The sequence below is a fragment of the Ambystoma mexicanum genome, chromosome 4p (genome assembly GCF_040938575.1).
Source record: "Ambystoma mexicanum isolate Mex_15411 chromosome 4p, UKY_AmexF1_1, whole genome shotgun sequence".
Taxonomy (NCBI): Eukaryota; Metazoa; Chordata; class Amphibia; order Caudata; family Ambystomatidae; genus Ambystoma; species Ambystoma mexicanum.
In genome coordinates, this window is record NC_090927.1 from 1,230,630,570 (window position 1) to 1,230,650,368 (window position 19,799).

Consider the following 19,799-nt stretch of genomic DNA (forward strand, 5'->3'; position numbering starts at 1 on the left):
TTTGCAAGCATTAAAAAAGGCACAAGTTGGTGAAGAAAAAAAAGGGTGGAATGAAGGAATGGAAGATGCATTTGAGGTGTTGAAAAAAGCAATTTGTACAGCCCCAGTTTTATGGATCCCAATTACAGCGAGGAGTTCTATTTGTCATCACACACAAATGGGTCATTCATGACAGCAGTACTTGCACAAAGGCCAACTTTGGGGTACAAGTGTTTAGCATACTACAGTGGGAATTCAGATCCAGTTATGAGGGGACCATTTCCTTGTGCACAATCTTTGGCCACGTTCGCAATTGAGAAAGCCACAGGTTTGACCATGGGCTGTTCTATGATACTTTACGTAGAGCATGCGCTATGTGCCTTTTTAGAGACACGCAAGGGTACATTGATGTCACAGAGAGCTTAGGTTTATGAGGTAATAATTTCTTATCCAGCAGTTAAAATAATAAGGTGTAAAATAGTGAACTCAGCCATGTTTGAGCTGAACCTGTAGCAGAAGGTGATCATGTGCATGACTGTGCAAATTATGGTGAATTCTATGATGATATACCCCGTGTGAAAGAGAATGCTTTGGTGGGAGCGGAAATTCTTTTTATTGATGGTTCTTCAAAAATGTATCAAACAGTTGGGGCATGGCCAGCATGCGAGCAGTAAGGACGTTAGTCCCGAGAGCTCAGAGGGCCGCCAAAAATATCCTGGGAAATCATCCTTCTAGGCGAGACGGAGTGCACTGAAAATGTACCCATAGAAGAGAGAATGTAAGCTGAACACTTGACCGAAGTTGCAGCTCCTGAATCAAACACCTGCCAGAGATACAAGACGCGAGAACCCGAGCCTCTCAAGCGCGAAAATGCCCGAGTAAGATGGCCGCCACAACCCAAGAGCAGTGAGAAGAGGAATGGCTAAGACCGGGAAGCGGCACACAGTAAAGGCTGCACCCCCCAGAGCAGATAATTGAAGCAGAAAGGCAAGAAAGGGGGACTATCGGCCTCAAAGGGAATACCGCTGGAAGACGGACAGGTCAGTGCAATATCGCTCAGCTAGGAGTGGGATCGGGGGATAACGACGAGTGGCGGAGCTGCGACCGGGAGTGCGAGAGGACGAAGGCGCCCCCCCTGGGGGAGACTGGAGGCCCAGGAAGACCAGTGGTGACCAAAAGGCCTTGCAGCAACGATACTGCAGGTGAGGAGATGCTCCGGTCCACTGCCGGTCCACTGCCTGGACCGCTAGTGAGCCTGAGCATATTGCTAGGACATTCCCTCCGGAGTACCGCCCAGGAGGAAGAGGCTGCTGAGGTGAGGACTCATGCTGAGATCCACAGAGGCACTGGGGCAGCGAGAAGAGCAACACCGGATTCCCGATCTCTAACCCCCCCCACACTGGGCAGCACCCGAGATCCTGCACCCCAAGTGCAGGAGACAGGCTAAGCACCTGAGACGCCCAAACTGTTCACTGGGGCAAAATTATTTACATAACTCCTCGCAGTGAGTCTGCCATCACAGCATAGCACACCAAGAGAAAGAGAAGTGGGACGAAGGGAATGGCTCTATTACAACAGTAGCTGCACCGAGGTGAGGCAACAAGATATGGGCTACTCCACCTTAGAAGCACCGGGCCCGGCAATATAAATATCAGCAAGTCACCCCAGTTACGAAGGGAACTTCACCCCCTCCCATCCCAATTTCGCCTGTGTGACAAGGAGGATGCAGAGGTGCCCAGAGGAATCAGGTGGGGCAACTAAACATCCCGGGGTGGCCCACAGTAATAAGCAAATACCCCTGAGACACAGTGATACGCTTGGGACTACACCGGGAAAGCACTGAGAACCCTGACTCCTGCCGCACCACCATACTGAGCTCTCCTGGAACAACATCACCATAGGCACTCAGATCCCAAGAGCGAAGCAAGAGATCCTCCCAGTCCCCCACTGCTCCCGGGATAGCACTGGACGACACCACGGGCAAAGACAAAAACAAAAAAGCACCTACACAGAGTACCATGGATCAATACGCCACTAGCACCCCATTGTAATGGTGGACACAGAACCACAGAATGCCTCCTATTCTACGGTTTAATCTCTAACGCAGAGGACGTGATGGCCGCCATCGCCAACTCTCGCTCCTCGATGGATAAGAAGATGGATGGCATCTCAGATGAGGTATCCTTCCTCCGTCATGATCTCCAGAAACTATCATCACAGACTGGGGAAGTGGAACAGCGAGTATCTGGTGTAGAAGATGACCTAGGAGCGGTGCGCCAACAACTTTCACAAGCACTAACCAGGCTGAAAACCCTGGAGGCACGAGTGGATGAGGGCGAAGGTAGATCACGCTGCAATAACATTTGTATCCTCGTCCTTCCTGAACAGACAGAGGGTCCCAGCATGGAGCTCTTCCTGGAAAGAGCCTATTGAATGCCGACGGGCAGACCAATCCCCAGCACACCCCCAACAACAGTCATTGCTAAGCTTCTCAACTATCGAGACAGGGATGCAATTCTACAAATGGCCTGGAAAAAGGGAACAATCACACACAATGGCGCTATAATTGCCTTCTTTCCAGACTACACCCGTGGGGTCCAGAAGGCCAGACAGTCCTTTGAACATCTGAAGAGGAAGCTCCATGCGATGAATGTTAAATATGGGCTACTCTTTCCAGCCCAGTTAAGGATCCAGCACAACGGCACCACTGTGCATTTTACTGATTTGCAAGAGGCCTGGAAATGGGCCAAAAACCACATTGAAGGGGACTGAGCGGTGGATGATCCAAATCCCAGGGGAAGACCCAGAGCCCAACCAAACCGGGACTGATCAGCACGACAACCCATACCACAGGGGCAGAACGAACAAGGTGAAGATGCAGACCCCTGAGGTCCTTAGGAACAATAATCAGCACACGACAGCCCGGATAGAAATAACAAATGGACCCCTGAGGTCGACAACCAAACAATGCCACACCAGGGAACAATGAGTCTATAGAGATGGACAAAAGACGAAGCTTCGGCCTCGACACGAAAGAAACGATAACACATTCCGTTCTTGTCAAGCCACTACAGTGCCGGCGGCCAAAACGCCCCCCACCCCAGGACCTCAGAACCTAACCAAGAGTAGTAAGTCTGCTTGGAGTGGGGACAGTTTGCATTAGTTAACTTGAGCTGGCAATGAAGTTCCTAGTCGCTAGCAATGTTTGGGCGACAGATACTTCAAGTTGGGGAGGAGTATGGGGAGGGTGGACAGCAAGTTGATCTTTTGTTTGAATCCGTTAGTAGGGAAGAGGAGTATACAAAAGGAAAAGTTTGCATGATTTATTGTTTGAGGTGGTTGGATGCACTGAGGAATGGGGAAGAGGTTTTATTACCCACTCCAATGCAGGGATCCAGATATCACTACACAAATAGTTCCTTAAAACGGCACAGCATCAATAAAACCCCAGGTCACTGTCTGTATAGTGAACACAAAGCAGTAATGACAATAATGTATGCGATTGATTACGACCATACCTAGACACGCCGAGAGATCCATAAAATTCCTGACATGGAATGTGAATGGATTAGGCAATGGGCTGGAAAGGAGGCTGTTCATGCAATTTCTGAATAGGCATAAACCGGACCTAATATATGTTACTGAGACACACCTAGCAAATACAACATGTAATTTCTTTAAACGCTCCAATTATCAAATAGCAATTCACGCTAGCTTTAACATGGGCTCTCGAGGGGTGCTTATACTGATTCACAAGAAACTTCCCTTTACCCTATCCAAGGAATCACAAGACACAGGGGGTAGATATGTCTATATGACAGGGACACTATGGAACCAACCCGTGGCCATGGTGGCGGTCTACTCACCACCAACATTGATGACTGGGCTGCTAGATTACACACATGATCACCAATGATACATCTGAAATGTTGATTTTGGGGGGTGACTTCAATGAAGCGTTGAACGTGGAACTCGATCAATCACACCTAAGAGGGAGGAACCCTAATACCCACACCAAACTAGCTACCTTCACAAATGCATTTGGGCTAAGGGATGTGTGGCGCGACTTGCACCCCGACACAAGAGAATACTCATTCTACTCGGAAGTGCATGCCTCGCTGTCAAGGTTGGACTATTTTTTCTTCCCGGCAGTAGATATACACAAAGCAACCACAGCAACCCTACTCCGAAGAGGTATCTGAGATCACTCCCCCCTGTTGATGGAGCTGAAGACAGCGAGACCACTCCCCACTCCAACGTGGCGGCTCAATAGTTATTACTTGGGCTTTCCAGACTTGGTGGAACATAAACAGACAGCTACACAAGCATATTTCGAAATAAACACAGGATCGGTAGATGACCCTGGGAAACTCTGGGAAGTATATAAACCGGTGCTCAGGTGGGAAAATTATCTCCTGGATTGCAGCTCATAAGAAAAAACACAAAGAATCACTTGCCAAAGCAGAAACTGAGGTGAAACAAGCAGAAGAGGCCCATCTGAATTTTTACCGACCCGATACACAACGAGCATTGGCACAAACCCAAAAATGACTGCAAAATGGGGCCCTAGATTGCGCAAAACAAGCACATAGAACAATGCGTGCTGGAGAATATGAAATGTGTCCTAAAGCGGGCAAAATGCTAGCTTGGCCAGAACTCAGAGAGGAAGCACACAGCCAAATTAGGAAACTTAATAGTGAAAATGCAGAACTGCTGCTAACTGATCAGGAAATAGCGGAAGGTTTCGCTGCCTACGATGCAGAACTGTATTAAGCCCCAACTGATCCTATAGACGCTGCAATACTGGACGAGATTAACCTTCCACGTCTCAATGCTGTTCAAATAACCCTGTTAGAACAAGACATCACCGAAGAGGAACTGACCCAGGCAATGACCCCTGGGCCAAATGGCTTCCCAATAGAAACCTGGAAACGGATAGGAACGAACGAGATAGCTCCACATCTACTAAGTATGTACCTACACTCGAAACAACAAGGTCGGCTGCCTGAAGATCTTAGGAAAGCGTCCATAATAGTGGTACCCAAACCAGATAAACCACCAGAAGAATGCAGGTCATACAGGCCAATCTCCCTTATAAATAGTGAAACTAAAGTATTAGCAGAAGCGCTAGCGAACCGCTTACAGCAAGTCATAACATCACTCATCCACCCAGACCAATGTGGATTTATGCCACAGAGATCCACACGGATGAACATAGATAGACTGCACGTGGCACTGGAAAGAGCACCGGCCCTCCAAGACACACTGGCCCTTTTAGCAATAGACTTTGAAAAAGCCTTCAATTCAGTAGTGTGGGAGGCACTCTGGGAGATAATGTGACAAATGGGTTTCAGGGAACAATACATGGGATGGGTCAAGCTCCTCCATAGCTCCCCCGAGGCAGAAACCAGGGTGAACGGATGGTCGTCAAAACCCTTCAAACTAGGGAAAGGAACACGGCAGGGATGTCCTTTATTGGCAATGCTATTTGCGATAGCATTAGAACCCCTTGCAGGATTCCTAAGAGACACACAGACATGGAGGAGTTTTCGGTAGGCGGAAGAATGGGAACATAAAGTCTCCCTTGTGAGAAGGGGCCCGGAGGGGAGGGGGTGCCGGGAGGGGTAGCGGGACTCCGCGGGATCGCGGCATGGGGCCGCGATCCAGAGAACACAGCCCCGCCCCGCCCTCTATCCCCGGGACTCTACGGGATCGCGGCAACGAGCCGCGACACGAAAGGAGCGGCCCCCTCCCATCCAGCCTTACCTGAACCCGCCAGGGGTAACGTAGCCGCGGCCTGCAGCCCGGGAGACGGGTTGATGACGGCGAACCCGCGGGAGGTGCGGGCGGACGCGGGGAGCCGGCCCACACGGCCCGCCGAGCGTCTCTCCCCACCAGGAAGGGAGAGAAGGGAGAGACGGCTTGCTCGGCGGGGCGGGCCGCTCTGGGGCGGCCAAAGAGACAGACACACATGGCGAGAGGGAGAGGCTTCAAAGGGGGGGAGGGACTCACAGGATAGAGTGGCCTGGGACTGGGACTCTTCGGGAAGGCAGCAGAAGCAGCAAACCACGGCAGCCTTTAAAGGAGGCGGGACATGGCAACACCAGCCAATGAGAAGCCTGATTGACAGGGAAGCTTTCCATTGGGGGAAAGCAAGTCACTCACATCCTATAAAAGCCCGGGAACTAATCCAGCGTTTGTTGTTGATTTTCCTAGTCATACGAAGAGGACGAGGAGAGAAGGAACAACTGGTGGGCCTATCCGGACAACAAGGAGACTTAGGAGGGCTTAATCTTAGATCTGGAAGACTGCCTAAGAGTGGAGTAACTCTCAAGGAGTTCATGGACTATATTTTCATTAGTTTAAATTCACCTGAATAAAGTATTATTTCAGCAACCCAACCCTGGTCCGGGTCTTGATTCTTACATCCCTATATGCTGACGCCCTACTTATCTACCTGAAAGACCAAGCTAACTCCTGCCCCATTGTGACACAAATACAGGAGCGATATGGGCAATTTAGTTGCTTAAGAGTAAACTGGGCCAAGTCAATATTATTTCCAATTGGGAATGTGGGGGATGCAGTCCCGGTTGGCTGCCCTTATCGGGTTGAGACGAGACATTTCTGATATTTAGGTATACAGATATCACACAACCTGAACGAATACGCAATAAGAAACCTACGGCCAATTCCGGAAAGATTCACAGAGGATGTAAGACACTGGAATTCCTTGCCACTAACTCTGTTGAGGAGGGCTGCGTTGTTCAAAATGATAGCTTTGCCTCGTTTCCTTTATATTCTTCAGAACGCTCCCCTACACATCCCAATAGCTGAATTTCACAAAATTGAAAGTACCCCAGGAAACTATTATGGGAAGGCGGACACCCGCGTATAGCACTCAGCACACTTCAGAGATCAATCTGGGAAGGAGGTACAGGGTTGCCGCACCTGCAGACATACTACTGGGAGAGCCATATGGCGGTGGTTAATGACATACTAGATGGAGATGCAACACTGCCTCATGTTAAAGCTGATGTCATAAATAGGACAGAGGGAACCCCGGGGGAACACTTATATCAAGCAATGCGCACTACATCCGCACGGAACATGAGAGCACACTCGACACTAATATGGACAGAAGTACATAATTACATTGGCTGGGGCAAGAAAATCACTCCAATACAGCCCATATGGGGAAACAAGAACCTCCCTGAAGTAACCAAACTTTCGAGATGGCCAAGCTAGGTACGGGTGGGTGCAACAAAAATAGAAGATGTAATCACAGATGGTAAACTCCTACCCTTTGAGACCCAAGCTACATGATTCCACCTCCCAGACACAGAGCGCTTCAGGTATACACAACTACAACATGCATTACAAGCTCACCTCATGGCCCTCACGGTCATGCCAGACTACACCCCCATAAAGAGAAACATAGTTCTAGAAAGCATTGAAAGGAAAATCACCTTGGTGATGTATAATGCAATAACTTCCTTTGCAACGGCTGAACTGCAAGGCCTGAAAACTAAGTGGGAATGCTATGTGGGTGCAATATTGCCAGAAGAATGGGTGACAGTGTTGATGTACCCCAGATAAATAGCCATTTCATCTAGATTCTGGCTAATACAATTTAAAATACGGCACAGGGTATATTACCCATGAGTAGTGTTAAACCGCTGGGGCAAAACTACAGATCCAAATTGCTAGCAATGCAAACCTTCTTTCATATATTATGGGAATGTCCCCAGATCCAACTGTACTGGCAGCAGTGCTGTGATGAACTCTCAAGAGTGTTGGGACAAGAGGTCTCCAGAGACCCAAAGAGTTTGCTATTAGGGGTAGAAGAGGAAGGAACACTGACACGTTATGAAAAATAATTCTTTTTGACCACCACAGCTCTAATTAAACAGAACTTAGTGCAATTGTGTGGATCTGATATAAGCCCGAGATATGAATAATGGATCACAGATGTGAACATGTGCTTAGGAATGGAGCAAAGAGTATACAACACCAGAGGATGCCCCAGAAAAACTAGAAAGATATGGCAAAAATGGAAAGATGCCCAATAGACTGATGAGAAAAGAATGCTGTACAAACGGAAAGAGTAAAGTGACAATACTGCAAGAGCTTGTATGAGGTTTAATGTATGTGACAGTTTTAGATCAGGATCCAGTGCAGTTTGTTGTGGTTGGTTGACTCCGTCAGAGTCGAAATGTTATGTTTTGTTATGTAATGTGTAACTTAAACTAAATAAAGAGAAGTATCAACAACAAAAAAGTATCAAACGAGTGCGGAGAGGCATTCAGACGCCGCAGTAATAAGACACAGATTAAATGGAGAATTTGAGGTGGTGGTGAGTGCAAGACTATCCTCTCACTTTTAAGCGCAAGCAGCAGAAATAGTAGCCCTTATTGTGGCACTCGAGAAACATGAAGGACAGGAAGTGACGGTGTACAGTGACTCCGCCTATGTAATGTCAACTGTTCACACAGGACTGTCATGTTGGAAGTGGAGGGGCTACCTCAGTGCAGACGGATACCCAGTACAGCATGTTCCTTATTGGACAGACTCATTAAGGCACTACAACTCCCAGTGGCCATAGCAGTTGTTAAATGTGCAGCTCACACTAAACAAACAGACTTTATTTCTCATGGAAAGTAGAAGCCAAAAGGGTTGCATTATCTCCAGATATTTCTAGTTTTGATACTTTAGACCATAAGGAAGTTCTGACTAGAAGCATGCTAGTCTGTGAAGGGTTTAATATTCTGTCTATTACGCAACTTATAGAAATTCAAGGAAGAGCTCCGCTAGATGACCAAGAGTTATGGAAACAAAGGGGGTGTTCTTTATCCCCCATGGAAGCATTATGGTGACAGGAAAGCACCAGAAAGACAGTGATGCCAGTGGCATTATTAAAAAATCACCCATGAACAGCTGCATTATCCCGTGCATATAACCAGAGAAATTCTTGCTGCCTCAATTGTAGAAGACTGGTTTGTTCCCAATTTATTAGAACATGTTGCACAATTCATGGTGAACTGCATCATGTGTCAAAGGTTTACTGCTGGGCATACATTGAGAACAATCAGAGGAATAATACCTCGACTGACTGGCCCGTTTCAGCATTTACTTATCGACTATGTTGATATGCTGCAAACATGTAATGGATACAGGTATCTATTAGTGGTGGTGTCCCTTCTCTAGGTGGATCGAAGCCGGTCCATGCACGCACCCTGATGTCACTTGCGCAGCAATGTTTTTAGTGCACAAAGTTTCCCAAGGTGGGGTGTGTCTGAAGTATTAAGATCCAATAATGGGCCACATTTTGTTAATGGGTTATTTGAACAGAAAGGGCTCTTATTAAACATAAAACACAAGATTTCTTCTGCTTAGCACCCGCAAGCAAATGAAATATGTGAGAGACTCAACGGCCTCCTCAACGAGAGGATCACCAAGATTAAATTGACGTTAAAGAAGGGATGGCTATATTGCCTCCCCTTAGCTTTATATGCTTTTTGGAACCAGCCAAGTTCTGACCACCACCTCACACTGGATGAGTTAGTAATAGGGCATCATATGGGAATGGTGCGTATGCCTCCATCTAGGGTGATGTCTAGTGTGTAGCAAAGACTCTAGGTGATGAAATGCATGCTTATTTGACATGTCTGACTACCAGTATTTCTTTTATTTCAGATCAAGTCAAGCATCGAGGAGAAAGGTCTAAGAATACAGAAGAGGATAATCCATCGGCTGACCCAGTTGAACTATTGCCATTGCCAAAGCTATTTGTCAGAGATCTCATTCTAATAAAGAATTTTACGCACAGGTGGCACAATCCAAGATTTAATGGCCCGTTTTACGTTGAAGAAATTTCTCCTTCAGCAGTCAAGGTATCAGGAAGACTAGCTTGGCTGCATCTGAGCGATGTGAAGATTTACAAAGGCGTGACCCCCCCCTCCAATGATTGCAGACCCGGGAGAAAGGCAACACGGAAGAACAAGTATTTCTGCATGTGCAGACTCAATCAATGACTAAGAAGAAGGACGATATATCTCTTTGTGATTAGCACCTGTTCTTTTGGACTGACATTTAATGGACAATTCTTATATAAATTAGCAGGAAGTGCAAAAGACGTGGATAAAATTCCTTAGGGTGATTGTACTTTTAGAAGAATTGTTTTAAGAAAAACAAACAGTGCTTCAGTATCATGCCAAAATGTCAATTTCTGATTTGAAACTAGAAAAGAAATCTGTTAAAAGGCACATCTGTAGTCTTCTTGATCGTATGTACAGGAACTTTATTAGAAAGTTACATTAAGCTGTCAACTGGGGAACCACTGCGTCCCTTCACCCAGGCTCAACTAGCAAGGTTAGAACCCTGGAGATGGATTCATTACCCAACATTCTGCTGGCTCACACAGCATTCCATGCCAGCTCATAGCAGCATTCCTTACAGTGCATTCCTTAAAGACATGCACTGTTACAAGTACATTATAACACATCTCCTCCCTTTCCAATGACAACCAAATAACGAGATGTCCAACACACACATCCACACACCCTTCCTTTGCATGGGCAACACTGACGTGGAGATACCCTGGCCACGAGAACAACTCAATCACGAGATGTCCAACACAACACATACCCCTCCTTTGCATGGGCAACACTAACGTAGAAATACCCTTACAAGGGGAACTCACACCAGAGAGATATGCCAAGCATCTTTTAGAGTGATGCAACTCAAAAGACACTACAGTGATGTTATCCCTAACCACACTTCAGACTTTGGACTATTTGCACTTGGAAAGCTTCACTACAATTGGACACGGCAACATCCTATGAATTCTTCGCAACTCTGGGACATTATCCCTAACCATACTTCAAACTTCAGACTATTTGCACTTGGAAAGCTTCACTACTATGGTACAGCAGCCTATAAAACTTTGCAACTCTGGGAGGTTATCCCTAACCATACTTCAAACTTCAGACTTCATACTATTTGCACTTGGAAAGCTTCACTACTATGGAACGGCATCATATGAAAACTTTGCAACACTGAGAAGTTATCCCTAACCATACTTCAAACTTCAGACTATTTGCACTTGGTAATCTTCACTACTATGGGACGGCATCCCCGAACTCGGAAGACTTCGCAACTCTGGGGCGGCATCCCTAAACACACTTCAAAATTCAGACTTCATAAATCAGACTTAAACTTATTTGCTATTTGCACAGAGTCACGCTTAATGCTTCAGCATTAAGGCTACAGGCTCACACTTAATACTTCAGTCTTAAAGCTTATTTGCACAAGGTCACACTTAACACTCCAAACTTAAGGCTTATTTGTACATAGAAGTCGCTACCTTCCACTGCACTGGACCAGAATCCCTACACACACTTCACCTAAGCCACAACAGAAAAGCACTACTTCCGCTACCACTCTTCCAATTCACATCTTCACAGTGACACTTGCATATACCCAATTACGCTGCCATTAGATCATGGGCACCTTAATTCATGTAAGTCCATGTTGCAATTTGCAACATACCCTGAAATGCTTCAAAAGGATTACTTCTAACTCACTCACGCTGTTACGCTCACCTGGTATCCATGGGGACGTCGCCCAGCCCTAGTTGGATGATTTGCACTCCCGGTCCCTTGGTAAGGCCTCTGGTTAAAGATGGGTCTGCAATATAGGAGAGCTGGATTCAATACCAGATTGTCTTTATGTATTCCCACCTCCCTTGGCCTCAACTCCTTCCTCCGCCTTGGGTCTTCTCCTCACCTTAATATTGTAAAAGGTGAATTCTCCGTCCTGCTCCTCGTGGCAGGGGTGCGTACATGTGGGGGGCGAGCAGCGACCAAGTTACTTCACTGGTGCAAGCCCCACTGTGGGAATCCAGGCCTGCTGCGACTCCGTTTACAGTCTTTATATGCAGTTCTTCTGCTCCTCTTAGTTCGAATAATAATGTCTTGCTTCTTTCCTGTAAGGTACGGAAAAGTATTTTGGTGTTATCATTCAGTTTGAAGATGAGCATGGGCCGGTAGGCGAAAGCGCGGTGTGCGCGATGCTGTCCGGTGAGTAATGCACGATGCGCAGCTCTGTTTCGCCTTTTCTATTGCTAACATGTGTTTTTTCTCTCTTTGCAGGTTGCGATGTTCCTCGCCGAGCGCCGTAATGTTCCAGCAATGATACTGACCACGAGATGACTACCCAGGTAAGAATTGTGTGGCTTTCTTCATTCGGGAGGAAATGTGAGTAAACGCTTACTAATGCTGTCTTTCTTTCTCCTCTTTCCAGGTTATGGTATTCCAGGATGCATGGGGTGCCGGATGATGGAGTTTGTACCTTCAGGTGAGTGGAACTGAAGTCAGTGATGGATTGAAGACAGGACACTGTTCCAGGTAAGTTTCGTAGTGTTCTTTCTCTCTGTGCAGGTCCTTGGTTTCAGGTAAAATGGCATCAAAGAACTGGACACGGTGAGCGTTACGCTGCCCACAGCAGAATAACACAAAGCATGTTCTGCTGTTTGGGTGTGGTTTAAATAGTCTCAGGTAAAGTAGTCCAGGTAAAATAGTCCCAGGCCTGCCACACCCAAAGTAGTCCAGGTAAAGTAGTCCCAGGCCTGCCACACCCAAAAGACTACCCCGCATAGCTCAGTTCCTTGTAACTGAGCTATGTGTGTGCCTCCATGTTGGCTGAACCCGCCCCCAGGTTAAATAGTCCCAAGTAAATAGTCCTATTCTAATGTTGGTCTTAATGATGGTTATGAGCCTGGCGCTGACTCCAAGAGAGTCTTGTATGAGGTTTTAAGGCCTTTGACCTGGGCCTAACTGGAAGGCTGACTTGCCAGTGAGAGCCAGGGGCAAGGGTCATGACAGCACTCCCCCCAAGGCCCCGCTCATGGTGGAACTTCTGCCTGGTCCTGGTTTGGCTAGGTGATTCTGATGGAACTTTTTAATTAATCGAGGTACATGGATGTATTCACTAGGTTCCCATGATCTGTCTTGAGGGCCGTATCCCTTCCAATCAACTAAGTAGTATAGTTTGGAGCTGGCGTATTTTGAGTCTAGGATATCATTTACTTCAAACTCTGTTTTTCTTTCAACTAATACTGATTTTAGTGGTGTTGTAACCCGAGTACCGGGTTGTACCGGTTTCAGGAGTGATACGTGAAACACAGGATGAATCTGCATAGTGGGTGGAAGGGCTAATTTAACTGCCACTGGATTTATTATGGATTCAATAGAATAAAGACCCAGACATCGGGGACGAAAGGTCTGAGTCCCTTTTATGGGCACATATTTTGATACTAACCAGACCTTGTCTTCAATTTGATAGTCAGGGGCTTTACTACGATGTTGGTCAGCGAATTTCTTTTGTCTGTTCTTGGCTTGGAGTAAATGGTCTGCTGCTTCTTTGAAGGCCTGGGAAATAGTCGCATTTAGGGTTTTAACCGCTGGCATTTCCAAAGGGGTTGGGAGATCCAATTCTGAAGTACGTGGATGTCTACCATATATAGTGTAGAAAGGGGTTTGTCCAGTGCTGGTGTGTAATGAATTATTATAGGCATATTCAGCTATCCATAACAAGTCCTTCCAATTTCTTTCCACTTGATGTAACATGCAATGTAAGTATTGCTCGAGGGTTTGGTTTGTTCTTTCTGTTTGGCCATCTGTTTGAGGATGGTGACTTGTGGATAGTCGAATGTCAATTTGGGCCATTGAACAGCATTTCCTCCAGAAGTTGGATACGAACTGACTACCTCGTTCTGAGATCAAGACCGATGGAAAGCCATGTAGCCAATACCATTTCCTCCAGGAATATTTTTGCTAAATTGGATGCATTTGGAAGACCCTTAAAAGGAATAAAGTGTGCCATTTTAGAGAACAACTCTAGAACTACTAAAATGGCATTGAATCCTTGACTGGGAGGTAGATCTGTAATGAAATCAAGGGACAGTGTGTGCCATGGTGCGGGAGGAATTTCCAATGGTTGGATAAGACCAGCTGGTTTCTACTTTTGGACTTGTTTTGTGCACACACACCGCAAGGTTGGATAAATTGTATGATGTCTTTACGCCATGTGGGCCACCAATACTTTTGTTTTACTTTTACTAGAGTTTTGGCAATTCCAGGATGACCTTCAATCAGGGAGTCGTGATAACCCGAAATAACCTGCTCTTGTAAATCTTTACTTGCCAAGTATAGACAGTTCCAAAAATATGGTAACTGGTCTTTAATGGTGTAATGTTCTCCTTGAGTACACCACTCTTGTGAGAAAGTGGGATCCATTAATAGTTGGCTCTTGGTTTGGATTTCAGCCCGTGTCAATATTGTCATAAGACCCAGGAGTTTGTCTTCTGGAATGATGGCTACTGGATCTGGGGTTATGTATACCTTTTCCTCAACACCATTGTGGGACAAGGCGTCAGCCTTCCCGTTTCGGACTCCTGGCCGGTAGTTGATCACATAGTCAGATTCAGCGAAGAAAGGAGCCCACCGCAGTTGATGGGATGATTGAGCCTTTGCTGTTTTTAGGTATTGCAGGTTTCGATGATCAGTTATGACTGTGACAGTATGTCTAGCACCAAAGAGATAGTGTCGCCATGCCTTGAAAGCTGATTTTATAGCCAAGAGTTCTTTGTCTGTGATAGCATAGTTGAGTTCGGGAGGTGAGAATTTTCGTGACCAGAAAGCCACAGGGTGTAACTGGCCAGTTTCTGGGTCCCTTTGTGAGAGAACAGCTCCCATAGCCATACTAGAGGCATCTGTTTCAACTATATAAGGGAGGTCTGAGCGAGGATGCCATAGAACTGGAGCCGAAGTGATTTTTTTCTTAAGTTCTTGAAAGGCCTTCTCTGCTTCTTCGGTCCAATGGAACTTTTTATTGTTTTTTCTCAATAGTGATGTAATTGGATGCACTATTTGGGAAATATCTGGGATGAAACGGCGGTAAAAGTTTGCAAAGCCCAACATACTCTGGATTCCTTTAAATTAAGTTTTTTGACGGCCAGTTAAGAATGGCATCTAACTTGTGCCTATCCATTCTGATACCTTTTGGTGTGAGGATAAAACCGAGGAACTCCACTTCAGTGACATGAAAAGAGCATTTTTCAAGTTGAGCATACAGTTTATGTTGGCGGAGTTTAGTAAGGACGGAGCAGACATGCCTGACATGGTCTTCTTTTGTAGAAGAATACACTAAGATGTCATCAATGTAAACCAGGGCTCAGACGTCGATTAACTCCCACAAAACATAATTCATAAAGTACTGGAATGCAGCAGGAGCGTTGCGAAGGCATTACCTGGTATTCATACAAGCCATATTTGGTACGAAAGGCGGTTTTCCATTCGTCTCCTTTCTTCACTCGAACAAGATGGTATGCCCCCCTAAGGTCCAGTTTGGTATAGATTTGGGCGTCTTTGACTTGATCCAATAATTCGGGAATAAGGGGCAGTGGATAGCGTATTTTCACTGTGATCTGGTTTAATGTGCGATAGTCGATGCAAGTCCTCAAATCTACTTCCTTTTGGTACGAAGAAGAAGGGACTGGCTGCCAGTGATTTAGATGGGCGGATAAATCCATTTGCCAGGTACTGATCAAGATAAGATTTCAAATGGAGGTTTTCTGGTTCAGTAAGTGCATAGATTCAACCACAAAGAATTTGCGCACCAGGTATGAGGATGATCTGACAATCGTAGGGCCTGTGCGATGGTATAATATTGGCTTGTTCTTTCTGGAACACGTCTTGAAAATCTTGGTATTCATTTGGTAGACTACTAGCCACACCTAGTACAATCGCCGCCGTACTGGCAGTAGCAGATGTACATAAGTCTGTTTTCCCCTTTTCTTGGTAATATCAGGTGCCAGCACAATCATCGGAAAAGGCCAACTTCTTGGCACGCCAATCTATTAGAGGGTTGTGAGCTACCAACCAAGGCATCCCTAAGATTAGTCGAAAATGAGGAGCTTTGATGAGATCAAATGCAATAGATTTTCGGTGTCCATCCTGGCACAGTAGGGTAAGTGCTGCTGTACATTGGGTTACTGGCCCGGAAGCTATTTCTGTCCCATCAACAGTAGTAACATTTTCAGTAGTCGACTTAGAGCATAAGGGAAGCCCCATCTCTGCTGCCAGATCTTGGTCTACATAATTCCCAACTGCTCCACTGTCTATGTATGCTTCGACAGCATGCATCCGAGACGGTTGTTGGTGATTGATCAAAATGACTGGTAATGCAAAGTGTGAGGTCTGTGGTTCATCCTTCTCGCTCGACAAGCGGACCTCTGCGCTTGCCGGGCTTGGTAGTTTTCCGACTCCTTGTTATTATCTTCCTTCTCTGTGGCTCCAACTGTTCTCCTTGGTGGTTTCACTGGACATTCTTTGAGGAAGTGGCCTGATTTTCCGCAATATAAGCATAATTGATGTTGCCTTCTCTTGTCTCTTTCAGTTTTAGTTAAAGGGGGGCGTATACCTACGATTTGCATGGGTTCTACCATGTTTTCCAATGTACGTGGAACATTATCCTTTGACCGGACATGCACAGCTCGAGTGTCTAACCTTATCCGTTCGCTTTTCGGTCTTGTAATCTTGATCTAATTGCAACACAAGGTTGATGAATTCTCCACAGTCTTTCGGTGGGTTAACCACTTGAGCAAGGACATCCTTTAGTTCCCCTCGTAGACCCTGATGAAATAGTGTGGTCCTTTTTTCCTCAGGCCACCCAGCTTCAACGACTAGTCTGTTAAATGTTGCTATATTTGTAAGCAAGTCTTGACTTCCTTGACGGAGTGACAAAAGTTCATTTTCTAATGCTTGGCCTTGGGTATGACAAGCAAAGAGTTTTTCCATTTCCATCTGGAAACCCCCAAAGTCATGTAACAACGGGTTATCCTGACTTACCAATGGTACCGACCAATCCGCAGCACTGCCACTCAGATATGACAAGACAAAAGCAACCCACGCTTGGTTATTAGGAAAAGCCCCAGGTCTGCAAAGGAAATGAAGACGACACTGGTTCATGAACGTTGCGTACTTCTTGGGGCCCCCTGTAAATCGTTCAGGTGGAGCTAAGGGAACTGCCCCAGGAACAGTTATTTATACTAGATTGGTGGAAGAAGTTGGTACAGGTGCTGGCAGAATGTTACCAGGCAATGGGGTCTGTCCTACCTGTGATTGGAGCAACTGTCTACTTATTTCTTCGGTACGATCCTTAGTAACAATCAAATCCCTCCTAACAGCATTGGTTTCTTGCCTGGCTAAATGTACTTCGGCGCGTAATTTTCCCAACAACTGAACTAACTGGTCAGTCTCTGAAGTCTCCATGACGGCCAGGTGCATAATATTATTGAGGCTTTGCGTCCTGTTACGCTCACCTGGTATCCACGGGACGCCACCCAGCCCTGGTTGGATGATTTGCACTCTCAAACCCTCTCCTGGTCCCTTGGTAAGGCCTCTGGTTAAAGATGGGTCTGCAATATAGGAGAGTTTCATTCAATACCAGATTGTCTTTATGTTTTCCCACCTCCCTTGGCCTCAATTCCTTCCTCCCGCTTGGGCCTTCTCCTCACCTTAATATTGTAAAAGGTGGATTCTCCGTCCTGCTCCTCTTGGCAGGGGTGCGTAGATGGGGGGGCGAGCAGCGACCAAGTTACTTCACTGGTGCAAGCCCCTCTGTGGGAATCCAGGCCTGCTGCGACTCCGTAGGTTTGCTGCTTTACAGTCTTCATATGCAGTTCTTATGTTCCCCTTAGTTCGAATAATAATGTCTTGCTTCTTTCCTTTTAGGTATTGAAAGGTATTTTGGTGTTGTCATGCAGTTTGAAGATGAGCATGGGCCGGTAGGCAAAAGCGCGGTGTGCGCGATGCTGTCCGGTGAGTAATGCGCGATGCGCTGCGCTGTTTCGCTTTTATATTGCTAACCTGTGTCTTTTCTCTCCTTGCAGGTTGCGATGTTCCTCGCTGAGCGCCATAATGTTCCAGCAATGATACTGACCAGGAGATGACTACCCAGGTGAGAATTGTGTGGCTTTCTTCATTCGGGAGGAAACGTGAGTAAACGCTTACTAATGCTGTCTTTCTTTCTCCTCTTTCCAGGTTATGGTATTCCAGGATGCATGCAGTGCCGGATTATGGAGTTCATACCTTCAAGGTGAGTAGAACTGAAGTCAGCGATGGATTGAAAACAGGATACTGTTCCAGGTAAGTTTCGTAGTGTTCTTTCTCTCTCTGCAGGTCCTTGGTTTCAGGTAAGCTGGCATCAAAGAACTGGACACAGTGAGCGTTACGCTACCCTCAGCAGAATAACGCAAAGCATGTTCTGCTGTTTGGGTGTGGTTTAAATAATCTCAGGTAAAGTAGCCAAAGGCGCCAGGACTGACTCCAAGAGAGTCTTGGATGAGGTTTTAACGCCTTTGACCTGGCCCTAATTGGAAGGCTGACTTGCCAGTGAGGGCCAGGGGCAAGGGTCATGACACACGCTCAGTGCTTCTAACTCTCACACTTAAGTACACTACACTTTTCTCTCGAGTCCATATGAGTCCATTTCAACCTAATAATCCTCAAATAGGTTAACTCTGATATGCTGTAACTCCTCAAACGTACTTTCTCCAGACTTCTTCGCACGCACAACTTCTCGTGCAATTCCCATGCACACTTTTCACCATTAAACAGTTTTCACTGCACGCATAAAATTGCATGCTACCTCATGGAAAAGTAAAGGATACACGGCACTGCTTGAAACGTTAACCTTCTCCTATGAGCCAACGAATCGTGGCTCTTACTTGACTTGTCATTGCCACCACAAACTTTCGACGCTGCTTGAAACTTAAACTTCTCCTATGTGCCAAACGTTTGTGGTACTTGACTTGACATGACATGGCCGCCATGAACTTCATATCGTCCTTTGCTGTTGCGGCACTTTGATAGAGTAGGAAAGTAGCTGCATTCCCTTCACTTCGAGCGTCTTCATTCCAACACTTCACCAACTCCCCTACATGGCCTTGTGACATCATCAGATGCACACAAACCACAGAGCCATATGGAGCGCTCCCGGCCCAACGGTCGTCGTCCAGGTACGATACACTGTACTCCACAAAGTCCAGGCTGAACCATACACTAGGAGCCCCAACTCACACGCAGCTCCTTCTGGCACTATCTCAGATCATAAACGCATATGTCCAGGCATACGTTGGTACCTGACATCTCTTATGGTCACACTGTAACTGGGCTTCCCCCTGGACGCTCCACCTCTGGTGCCTTTTTCTGCCAACTTGGGACACTACTTCACTTTCAGCGCTGGGACCTACTGGGGCACCCTTCAGCTCTCTGTCCTAGGAGCGCTTAACTACAAGCTCATCTTCTTTGGGCCCTGCTTCACACTTCACAGTTTGGCGTTGATATGCCGGTGCTCCAATCCTACTTCATCCTTCATTTTAGGGGCTACTCTTTCATAGTGGGGCTTCACAACTTTGCCCAATTAATACTTCTTCTACTTTAGAAATCTGAACCCCTTATCCTTGCACAGGTGCACTATTCACTGGTTAGTCTTTCCTTCCCTTGCGCAGTGTACCCTTGGGTGATGGGACTTCTGCTTGCTCTCTGGGGGGCAGTGGTTACTCTGCTTCTTCAGCTGCTGCTCTCCCCTCAGCAGCTTTCTTTGTCTTGTTATGCGCAGGTTCTTAGTAATCCTCATCGCCAATGTTAAAAAGCAAATCTGCAGTCTTCTTGATCTTATTGGTATTTATTTGTATTTATTTGTATTTGTACAGGAACTTTATTAGTAAGTTACATGAAAATATGTCACGGCAAGAATGA